This window comes from Ursus americanus, chromosome 7 (genome assembly GCF_024610735.1).
Source record: "Ursus americanus isolate L20-20 chromosome 7, mUrsAme1.1.p, whole genome shotgun sequence".
NCBI lineage: Eukaryota > Metazoa > Chordata > Mammalia > Carnivora > Ursidae > Ursus > Ursus americanus.
In genome coordinates this window covers 86,069,387-86,078,961 of record NC_142133.1, presented here as the reverse complement: position 1 = coordinate 86,078,961, position 9,575 = coordinate 86,069,387, and the positions used below count along the sequence as shown (strand labels likewise).

The window sequence follows — 9,575 nt, the reverse complement described above, 5'->3', positions numbered from 1 at the left end:
TCATCAGTGAGCACCCCCCAACCCATACCATCATGTCCACTGTGGGAGGTGACAGGGGTCACCTCAGGGTGAGCAGGGGTGATGAGCACCAGGAATCTGCTCCTGAAAACAGAGACCAGTTGCACAAAGAATGGAAAGACCCATGCTTAGCACTTCCTCTAGAAAAATCTAGTCCTGAAAAGTAGGTATATCCTAGACTTAACGCAATGTGAGTTCTCATGGCAGGTACGCACTGATTCCTAGAACCAACGAAGAGTAAATCATCCAGTGTTGATGGGGGTTTGTGACACACCTTTTCTGACCAAATGACAGCGATTCAGCCAACATCTCCAGAGCCTCCGAGGCTTCCCAAGGCCTCTGCAATCCTCTGATTCTTCCATCGACCTCCTTGGGAATCTCTGTCCTGTTGTCTTCCTTGTCGCCTGCCTCTTCTGGAACCCTTCTGTGGCCTCCCCACCAGGGCCACCCTCACCGGGATTTCCCGTGACCCGTGGCTAGGTGCCTGCATCCTGTGCTTTGTGCAAGGCCTGTGTGCTCACTCTGGGTCACTTGGCATCTCCCCTTGCAGCGGGCTGCATCTTCTTGCACTGAGTCTCCTCTGAGCAGTCTGTGAGGCCGGACTGTGCCCATGTCACGGGCACCGAAGCGTGAGTCTAGAAGGTCCAGATGACCCACTCCCAGTCCCAGCATGTAGAGAATGGGCCGAGGGTGGTTCCCAAGCAGAGGAGGACTTGGGCCCAGGGGGCCTGAGGGAGGGCATGGCATAGTGAGCCTGCAGAAGGAGAGCGAGCACCGTGGCGGCCTGGGTGCTCAGGCCTGCTGGGAGACCAGGTCCCACATGCACTGGCTCTGTCCCCAGGACTGGAGGCCATCAGGGTATCCACACTCCCAGGCTGCAGGCTGGCAGTGACTTGCAGGGGGGAGGCACCGCTGGTACAAGAGAGAGCCCTCCACAGGGAGGAGGGGGCAGGCGCTCCCCCAGCAGCTAGAGGAACTCAGGGTGTCCACACTCTCAGGCTGCAGGCTGGCAGTGACTTGCAGAAGGGAGGCACCTCTGGTGCAGGAGAGAACCCTCCCCAGGGAGGAGGGGGCAGGTGCTCCCTCAGCAGCAGGTGCACTCCCCAGGGCTGAGGGGGCATCAGCAGACAGCAGTGGCTGCAGCTGGGGTCTCCATACAGGCCCCTGCCTCACGCCCAGCACGAGATTGGATGGCCTTTGTCCCCGAAACACAAAGTCTGGCCCAAGACCCCTCCCTCAAGCCCCCACTCCCAATCCTTTGTACTCAGCTCAAGGGACAAGAAATGGCCAATAGTTTAGGTGGTGTTGGGTGCACAGGGACATTTGCTTTTCTGGCCCATGCTGTTAACACTGCTGGCATTTTAAAGATCTCAAGGCTTTGATTCAAAAACTGTAGGACGGTAGCTTTGTAGCTTTCTGGAAACCTGTCTCTGTGCCTTGCAGCCCTCCCATCCCACCAGCTCTGCTCAGAATTCCTCCAGGCCACAGACCCACAGTCTTGGGTCCTCAGATGGCCCAGACGATGTGATCCAGGTGGGGCAGCAGGACACACTGTGGATTTCAGCAAACCTCCCCCCCCATAAAGTGAGGGTACCACTGGGCGAGCTGTCTGAAAACAGCCAGGTCAGGGTTCCAGGAAGACACCAGAGGCACAGGAGGAACTGGGGAGCATCTGAACGTCAGGTGGGGACAGTCAGAGCTTCCAGGCCCTATTCCCTAACACTCCTCATCACTCAGCCTTTCTTCCAGTGAATCTGCTTGGTTTCTGTTTGCCCCAACTGTTACCCGTTGCCCTGGGCAGCAGAGACTCACATATGCCTTTAAATGTTTAGGACATTGAATGCCCTCCAGTAGCCACCTCACTACAGTTGGTGGTAAGCAAGAAGTCACTGAGGTCTCCAAGGGTCTGGACTTGGTGTTTCCCTCTTCTGAGATGGGGACACCTGTGGAAGGTGCAGGTGGCCGGCTGGTGGGGGTTGCAGGCACCTGACATGGACAGATGGGGTAGATGAGGCCCAAGGCCCCGGGGGTGTGTGTCCAGCATCTGGACTGAACAGGTCTTCAAAGCTGCAGATTGGTTGGTATTATCTGCAGGCTGAGAAAGAAGATGAGGGGAGCAGAGGGGAGCAGAGGAGGCTTAGCTTAGACAGGAGAGGGCTGAGCCACTCCTTTGGGGGAAAAGTGGGTCAGGTCCAGGCTCATGGGGACAGACCTTAGGCCACTGTGTTACGTGAAATAAGCCAGTCCCTAAAGGACAGATACCGGAGGACCCCACTCGTGAGGGACGGAGAGCACTCCAATTCACAGAGGTGGAAGGAGCTGCTGGGTGCTGGGGCTGGGGAGGGGGAATGGGGGTTAGGGTCTCGTGGGCAGAGGTTCAGTTTGTAATGACAATGAAGTTGTGGCGATGGATGGAGGTGGCAGGTGCAGAGCAGTGAATGTACGTATTGCCACTGAATTGTACCCTGAAAAGTGCTTAACAGTATCAGTCGTATGTCCATTACACCACAATAGGAAAGTAGTGAGTCAGGAGGACGGGGCCATCGCGAGTCCCAGGAGGGCCCTGGAGCAGGGACCCTGTATCTTGGTTCTCGCTCTCACGCTCTGCCCCTTGTTGGTGACCGAGCTCACAGTAGGCACTCAGTGAATGCTTGCTAACACATAGTGCAGAGAGAGTCCACAAGTGCAAACCCTCCAGTGGGCACTGAGGGATCCCAACAGGACGCACATCCAGACAGAGCCAGTGCCCACATCTCACAAACACCAGCACAGAAATAGCCATTTAAAACCAAGGCAGGAACCAGAAATAACCCAGAGGGCTCCATGCTCCTGGAGGCCGTGCTAGCGGTCACAGCCTCTGGCGGTCAGGGGACTGGGGGTCTGAGAGGAGGCTCGGCGCACCCCTGACCCTGAAGGCCCATGGCTGCCGCAAGGTGCAGGGACTGGGAGGAAGACCCAGCCAGGGCCCGTTCTGGCTCCAAGGCTGCTGCAGGGCCGCTCCCAGCCCACCAGGCGATGTCTGTTTAGAACCAGGGAGACAACCTTTTCCCTCAATTGTTCTTTTTAAAGATGGTTGCTCAGCATTGACACAGAAAAACATTCGACATAAAACTGGAGCCGTTCGCAGCTGCAAATGACCCAGAAATGATCGAAATGCACTGACCACAAAGAAAGGAACTTGTGCCCCAGGCAGGCCTCCTGTGCATGGGGGCAGCTAGGGGCCCTGGACATGCCCAAGCGGGCAGTGCTGGACTCCACAGTTGAGGGGACAGAAGAAGGAATCTGCTCTTATGGCTCCGCTCAGAGAGGCCACCCTGACAGAGACGGGGCGAGCCCCTCATGTGTTCTGGATGTCCTGGTGATTCCTGGGGACTGCCCGAATCTCAGCATCTTCAGGACCGGGGTGGGGGGAGGACAGCCCAGCAGCCTCAGGTCCCACGTGGCCTCCGGGGCTTGGTGGGCTTGTGGTTCAGGTGGCTCTTGTCAGGCCACATGGCCTCCATCCCATTGGCCAGGTTGACCCCCATTGCCTGGTGACAGGCCAATGTCAGTCAGTGAATCTCCACCACTGACCCCCCCAAAAAGGCCCCCATATAGTAAAAGTTGCCCTGGTGCCTGGGGTTGTGGGCCTGGGACTGCGGCCGGCGCACGTAGCTGAAGTTCTCATTGGCCACCCAGTAGAAACTGGGGTACAAAGTGACAAAGGGGGGGACAGGATCTCCACACCCACATGACGCGGAACTTCACGTCCACATCCGTGCACACCAGGTCGTCCACCTCACGGAGGAAGCGTTGCTCACAGAAGCAGCTGATCATCGCCATGTGCTGCATGGACACATCCTGCCAGAGCGGGGCACCGCAGACCTCAAGGACCACCACCCTCTGGCCTTCCCGGAGAGACACAGGCCCAGCAACTGGTGGTTGGTGAAGACGTACTAGGTGATGCTGTGTCCGCCATGAGGCACCACGGACCTTGAGGAGCACCACCCACTGGCCCTCACGGAGGGGCACAAGAGTATGGCAGCTGGCTGATCGCTGAAGATGTACTAGGTGACGCTGTGTCCGCCATGAAGCACCGCGGACATTGAGGAGCACCACCCACCGGCCCTCACGGAGGGGCACAAGGGTACGGCAGCTGGCTGATCGCTGAAGACGTACTAGGTGACGCTGTGTCCACCATGAGGACCACCGCCCTCCGGCCCTCACAGAGGGGCACAAGGCACAGCAGCCAGCTGGTCAGTGAAGATGGACCAGGTGACCCTGTGTCCACCATGAGGACCACCGCCCTCCAGCCCTCACAGAGGGGCACACGGGCACAGTAACCAGCTAGTCAGTGAAGACGTACTAGGTGACCCTGTGTCCACCATGAGGAACACTGCCCTCCGGCCCTCACAGAGGGGCACAAGGCACAGCAGCCAGCTGGTCAGTGAAGATGTACTAGGTGACGCTGTGTCCACCATAAGGACCACCGCCCTCCGGCCCTCACAGAGGGGCACACAGGCACAGCAGCCAGCTGGTCAGTGAAGACCTAGTAGGTGACCCTGTGTCCCACCATGAAGTGCTTCTTTGCCGTCTGCAGGACCAGCTCCAGGAAGACCACATAGCTACGGGGACAGGGTGAGAGGAGGGTCACTGCCAGAGGCTGGCAGCAGGACCCTGAAACTGAGGGCCATAGACCTGTGTACCTTCTTCAAGGGGTCAGGCCCTGGGCTGCTTTAAGCAACAGCCACTCTCCTGGCCTCTCCTGAGTGAGTCTGCCCATGGGGCCTCCCTACCTTCTGCTCCCAGAGATGGGGGCCATCAGCACCCCATCTTACAAAGGGGTGCCTAAGGCTTAAGAGGTTGGAAGCCCATGCAGCCACACATGGACTCCAGCATGCTGGAGCCAGGAACACGCCCCCTGTGCTGAGCTCCCGGGCAAACCCCCAGGTCCTGTCCCCACCTGCCAGGAGCAGAGCACCTTGGGGCACAGCCCTTGTTTCTATGCCCTACAGTAGAACCAGCAGGGCCGGCCACCAGCCCCATTTTGTTTTGAGTGGGATGTCACCGGCCCCCACAGAGCTGTCTCCACCTCTGTAAGGTCCTCCCTTCAAGGCTACTGGGCATCCTGCTGACAAGGTCCTCAGTAAACCCCTGGTATTCCTAGGAGGGGTCACCCTCGAACTCCCCCAGGTCAGGAATCAGGTCCAGCCCATGGTCAGGGAAGGGGAAAGAGGACCTCTGGAAGAAGAAGGAGCTTGCTTAGGCCCCAGCCTTGAATCCAAGGGTGTAAGCTTCCAGGTCCAGGTCTACATCTCCCCAGACAAGAAGTTGGGAGTCTTGTCCAACCACCTCACATGACTGGTCCCCCTTTGAGGGGACTACCTGCTCCCCACCATAGGGACAGCAGCTCCCCCATCATCAAGCAAGTTTGGTGAGCCCTCTGAGACTGATTTTTTATGCAGACACTAAGGCTACGTCCTTACACCTGCCCCATCACGGGCAGGTTAGCAAATTGCTCACATCGGGAAGGCGGGCACTACATTTAAATAGCGGACAGGCACATTCAACCAGCAGACATGAGTCAGGTCATCAGGGGGCAATTCGGGGCCCAGCCAATGGGGAAACAAGCCAAACATGAAGCAGGGGGAGAGAAGAGTGCTCCTGGGAGAGGGCACAGTGAATGCAAAGTCTTGGACTCAGGCCTGAGGCACATGTGGGACAATCATACCCCTGGGTGGCCCACAGAGGGGCAGGCTGTGGTGGGAGGGGTGAGGCTGGAGAGGATGGGCAGGAGGGGAGCAGACCACAGAGAGGCCCAAATGTAATGTGTCGAAAAGATCACTCTGGTTACTGGAGGAGAATGGGCTCTGTGCAGAAGAGGACAGGGAGACCCCTAACCCTAACCCAACCATAACCCTAACAACCCGTAACACCAATCCTAACCACTAATACCAACCCCAATGAAATCATCACAAAATCAGCAAATACATTCCTACACCTGTCTTAAGATAGATGTAAGAAGCCTGATCAGAAAAATTGCAAAACCAAGAGCTCTTAAATATATTGTACATCATAAGTGTCTCTTCACAAACATCTCAAAGATTGTTCAATATAGTGAAACCAAGCAATGTTATACTCCGCAATAAATTTTTGAATAAAAACATGTGGTCATATTAATTGATGCAAAAAAGGTTCTAACCAAAATCCAAAGTCTGTTGCTGATATGAACACTCATGAAAACAGGAATAAGGGGTAATTTTTTTTTCAATAAATCTATAGCAAACACCATGCTCAAGTCTGAAGATTGACAGCTCTACTCCGAAATCAGGAACAAGGACAGGATGCTGGCTTTCACAGAAGGGTAGATACTGTGTGATTCCACCTGTATGAGGTGTCTAGAGACAGAAAGTTGAACGTGGCTGCAGGGCTGAGAGGAAAGGGGAATGGGGAGTTAGTGTTTCATGCATACAGTCTCCCTCGGGGAGAAAGAAAAAGTTCTAGAGAATGATGTACCACCGTGTGAACTCAGCTAAGGCCAGAGAACTGTGAACCTGAAATGTTTTAAGTGGTAAATGTTACTATGTTTAGTCACAGTGAAAAAATGAAGGACTGATGCATGTCACCACATGGATGGACACTGAAAACAGCCCAAGCGACATAAGCCATCCAGACAGGCCACCCAGATTGGAGCCATCTGTGCTCCTTAAATCCATCAGGGTTGTGCAAATACGGGAAAGTCTTGGGAGCAGTTGCAGAAGAAGAAAACTGGATCCGAATGGAGGAGGACATTTCAGACAGCGGGGCAGGTGGCGACAGTTCAAGTGGACCTGTGGTCTGGATTATAATATGGAAACCGAGATGATTTCCTCGTTCAGGGCTATGTGGTGGTTCCACGGGAGAGTGTCCCTGTTCGGGGTAAAACGCACTGAAGTATCCCGTGTGAAGTGGCAAATGTGGTAAAGAAACGACAGCTGGGGAGTCCGAGTGTGGAGATAAAGCGTATTTGTGCTGCTGTGACAGGTTCACTGCACCTTGAAATCATCGCAGAGTCAAGTACTCTTACAAACAACCAGGTCAGCACCAGGTCACAGGAGCTGAGACCACATCAAGCTTCCTGATGGAGGCCAAGTCCTCCCAGACCCGGTTCACCCACCGCGGAGAGGCCACTCGCCAGTGTAGGAGGCCACAGGTTAGCAAGAGACTCATAGGAGGATGACATCGGGGGCCCCTGTGTCTCGGGTGCAAGAGAAGCAGCGGGATCTGGAATTCGAATTTTCCACAACGCTCCACCAAAAACTGGTTAGAACTGTGAAAATGCATGAAGGGAAGGCTCAGTCAAGTGGACTAGGGTTGCCAGAAGGGGCGCTGGGCGGGGGAGCCAACCGCTCAGTGTCAATTACACGAACAACTGTCAATTACAGACCCCACATTAGAAGCCCCACAGCAGAGACTCATCAGTCACAGGCCCCAAAGGGGAAGACGCGGTTTTACCTTCTTCAAGTCACCACCCCTACAGCTCAGTGGGTGAGAACCCTCCAACACCCCGAACCCCGCTTTTCCCCAGAACAACCCACCCAACTTCCTCCTCCTCCTCCATGAAATGCTGAACAGGGGACAGCCCTGCTCTTGGACACCCGTGAGACACCGACGACAGACGTCGAGGGAGATGGAAAGCCCTGCTCTCAGACACCCATGAGACACCGACGACAGACGTCGAGGCAGACAGACGTCGAGGCAGACGGACAGCCCTGTCCTCGGACACCCGGGAGACACCGACAACAGACATGGAGGGAGACGGACAGCCCTGCTCTCGGACACCCGGGAGACACCGACGACAGATGGCGAGGGAGACGGACAGCCCTGCTCTCGGACACCCCTGAGACACCGACGACAGACGGACACCCGGGAGACACCGACGACAGACGTCGAGGGAGACACGCGGAGACCGGAAGACACTCCGCGCTCCGGAAGAACCGACGCCGTGAGAACACCTGCTCTCCCCACAGCCGTCTGTCTGCAGAGCGCGCGCCGTCGCTACCGAACCTCCAGACGCCGAACCGACAGCCAGGACCGGGTGTGGACGCGGGGAGGACCCTGCGGGGCCGAGGCCGGGGGAGCAGGAGAACCGGGCGGCTGCTCCCTGACTGCAGACTTCCAGCGGAGCCCCCGGAACCGGATCCGTGTACGCGTAAACACGGACCCACAGCACACAATCCACGGAAACCCCACCGTCTACACCGCGCACCCTTCCTCCGCGGGGTCCTGTGAGCACGGACCCCTCGGCAGTCCCCGCTCAGGCGGCTTCTCCTCACCTTCTCCTCCCGCGGCGGGTCCTGAGGAGACCCGGGTCCTGTGAGTGTGGACACCGCTCCGTGTCCTCTAGAAGCCTCCACAGCGGATCCTGAGAAGGCCAAGCTCCTGTCGGTGTGGACGCGCACCCACGTCCTCGACTGCGGGTCCTTTCCGTGTAGCCGTGGAAACGCGGCGTCCTCCACTGCGGGTCCTGTCCGCGTGGACGCGGCCCCATGTCCTCCCGAAGTCTCCACAGCGGGTCCTGAGGAGGCCGGGCTCCTGTCACTGTGGACACAGACCCACATCCTCCACAGGAGGTCGTGGGGAGGCCGGGCTGCTGACTGTGGATGAGGCCCCACGTCCTCCCGGGGCCTGGGGGGGGGGTGGCGTCAGCACAGAGGGTCCTGAGGACTTGGAACACCTGTCAGCGCCCCGGAAAGCGCATGCCCGGCGGGAGTCGCGGAGCTGGACTCGGGTGCCCCCTGCGGGCGGTGGGGGCGGTGCAGGGTGCGGTGCGCTCAGTTCAGTGGAGGCACCTGTCCCTTCTGGGGTCCAGCTGAATCCATTACATTTGGAAAATTCAAACTGAAATGGAGTCCAATTACCCCCGACATCTCCAGAAATAGAAACAATTAATTAGAAACCCTACGGAATTAAGCGAAATGCAGGCACAAGCTTTACAACTTACACCAAAATTCATTCAACATTGTAGATTAATTTAAAATGTAAAACTATCAAAATATCAAAAAGAACATATAAAAGAAAATCTCCATGACCTTGGGTGTGGTGATGAGTTTTAACACACAACACCAAAAGCCAATCCACAAAATAAAAAAGTTGATAACATGAACTTCTTAAAATTAGAACTTCTGCTCTATGAAAGACCTTGTTCAGAAAACTAAAAGACAAGCAACAAACTGGGAGAAAATATTTGCAAAACACATATCTGGTAAAAGATTTGTGCCAAAATATACAAAAAACTATCGTAATGCAACAGTAAGGAAACAAACATCCGAACTGATAATGGGTAAGGATCTGAAAATGCCTGGACAAAGAAGATATGCAGACACAGAATAAGCTTACAAAAATATGCTCGACGTCATCATTAGGAAAGAACAAGTGTAAACGACAGTGAGACAGCACTTCACACCTATTCCAAATGCTGAACTCCAGAAACAAGAATACCAACTGCTGGAAGGTGAGGAATGGCAGCAACTGTCCCTTCAGAAGACAGTTTGGCCATTTTCTCCAAACTTAAATAAGTCTCAAGTTAAGATCCAACA

At 55.6% G+C, this 9,575-nt stretch overlaps 1 pseudogene; it reads right to left on the bottom strand.

Moving 5' to 3' along the window:
* Positions 1 to 3,355: 3,355 nt before the first annotated feature.
* On the bottom strand, positions 3,356 to 8,597 carry LOC123786611 (histo-blood group ABO system transferase pseudogene; annotated as a pseudogene).
* Positions 8,598 to 9,575: the final 978 nt, after the last annotated feature.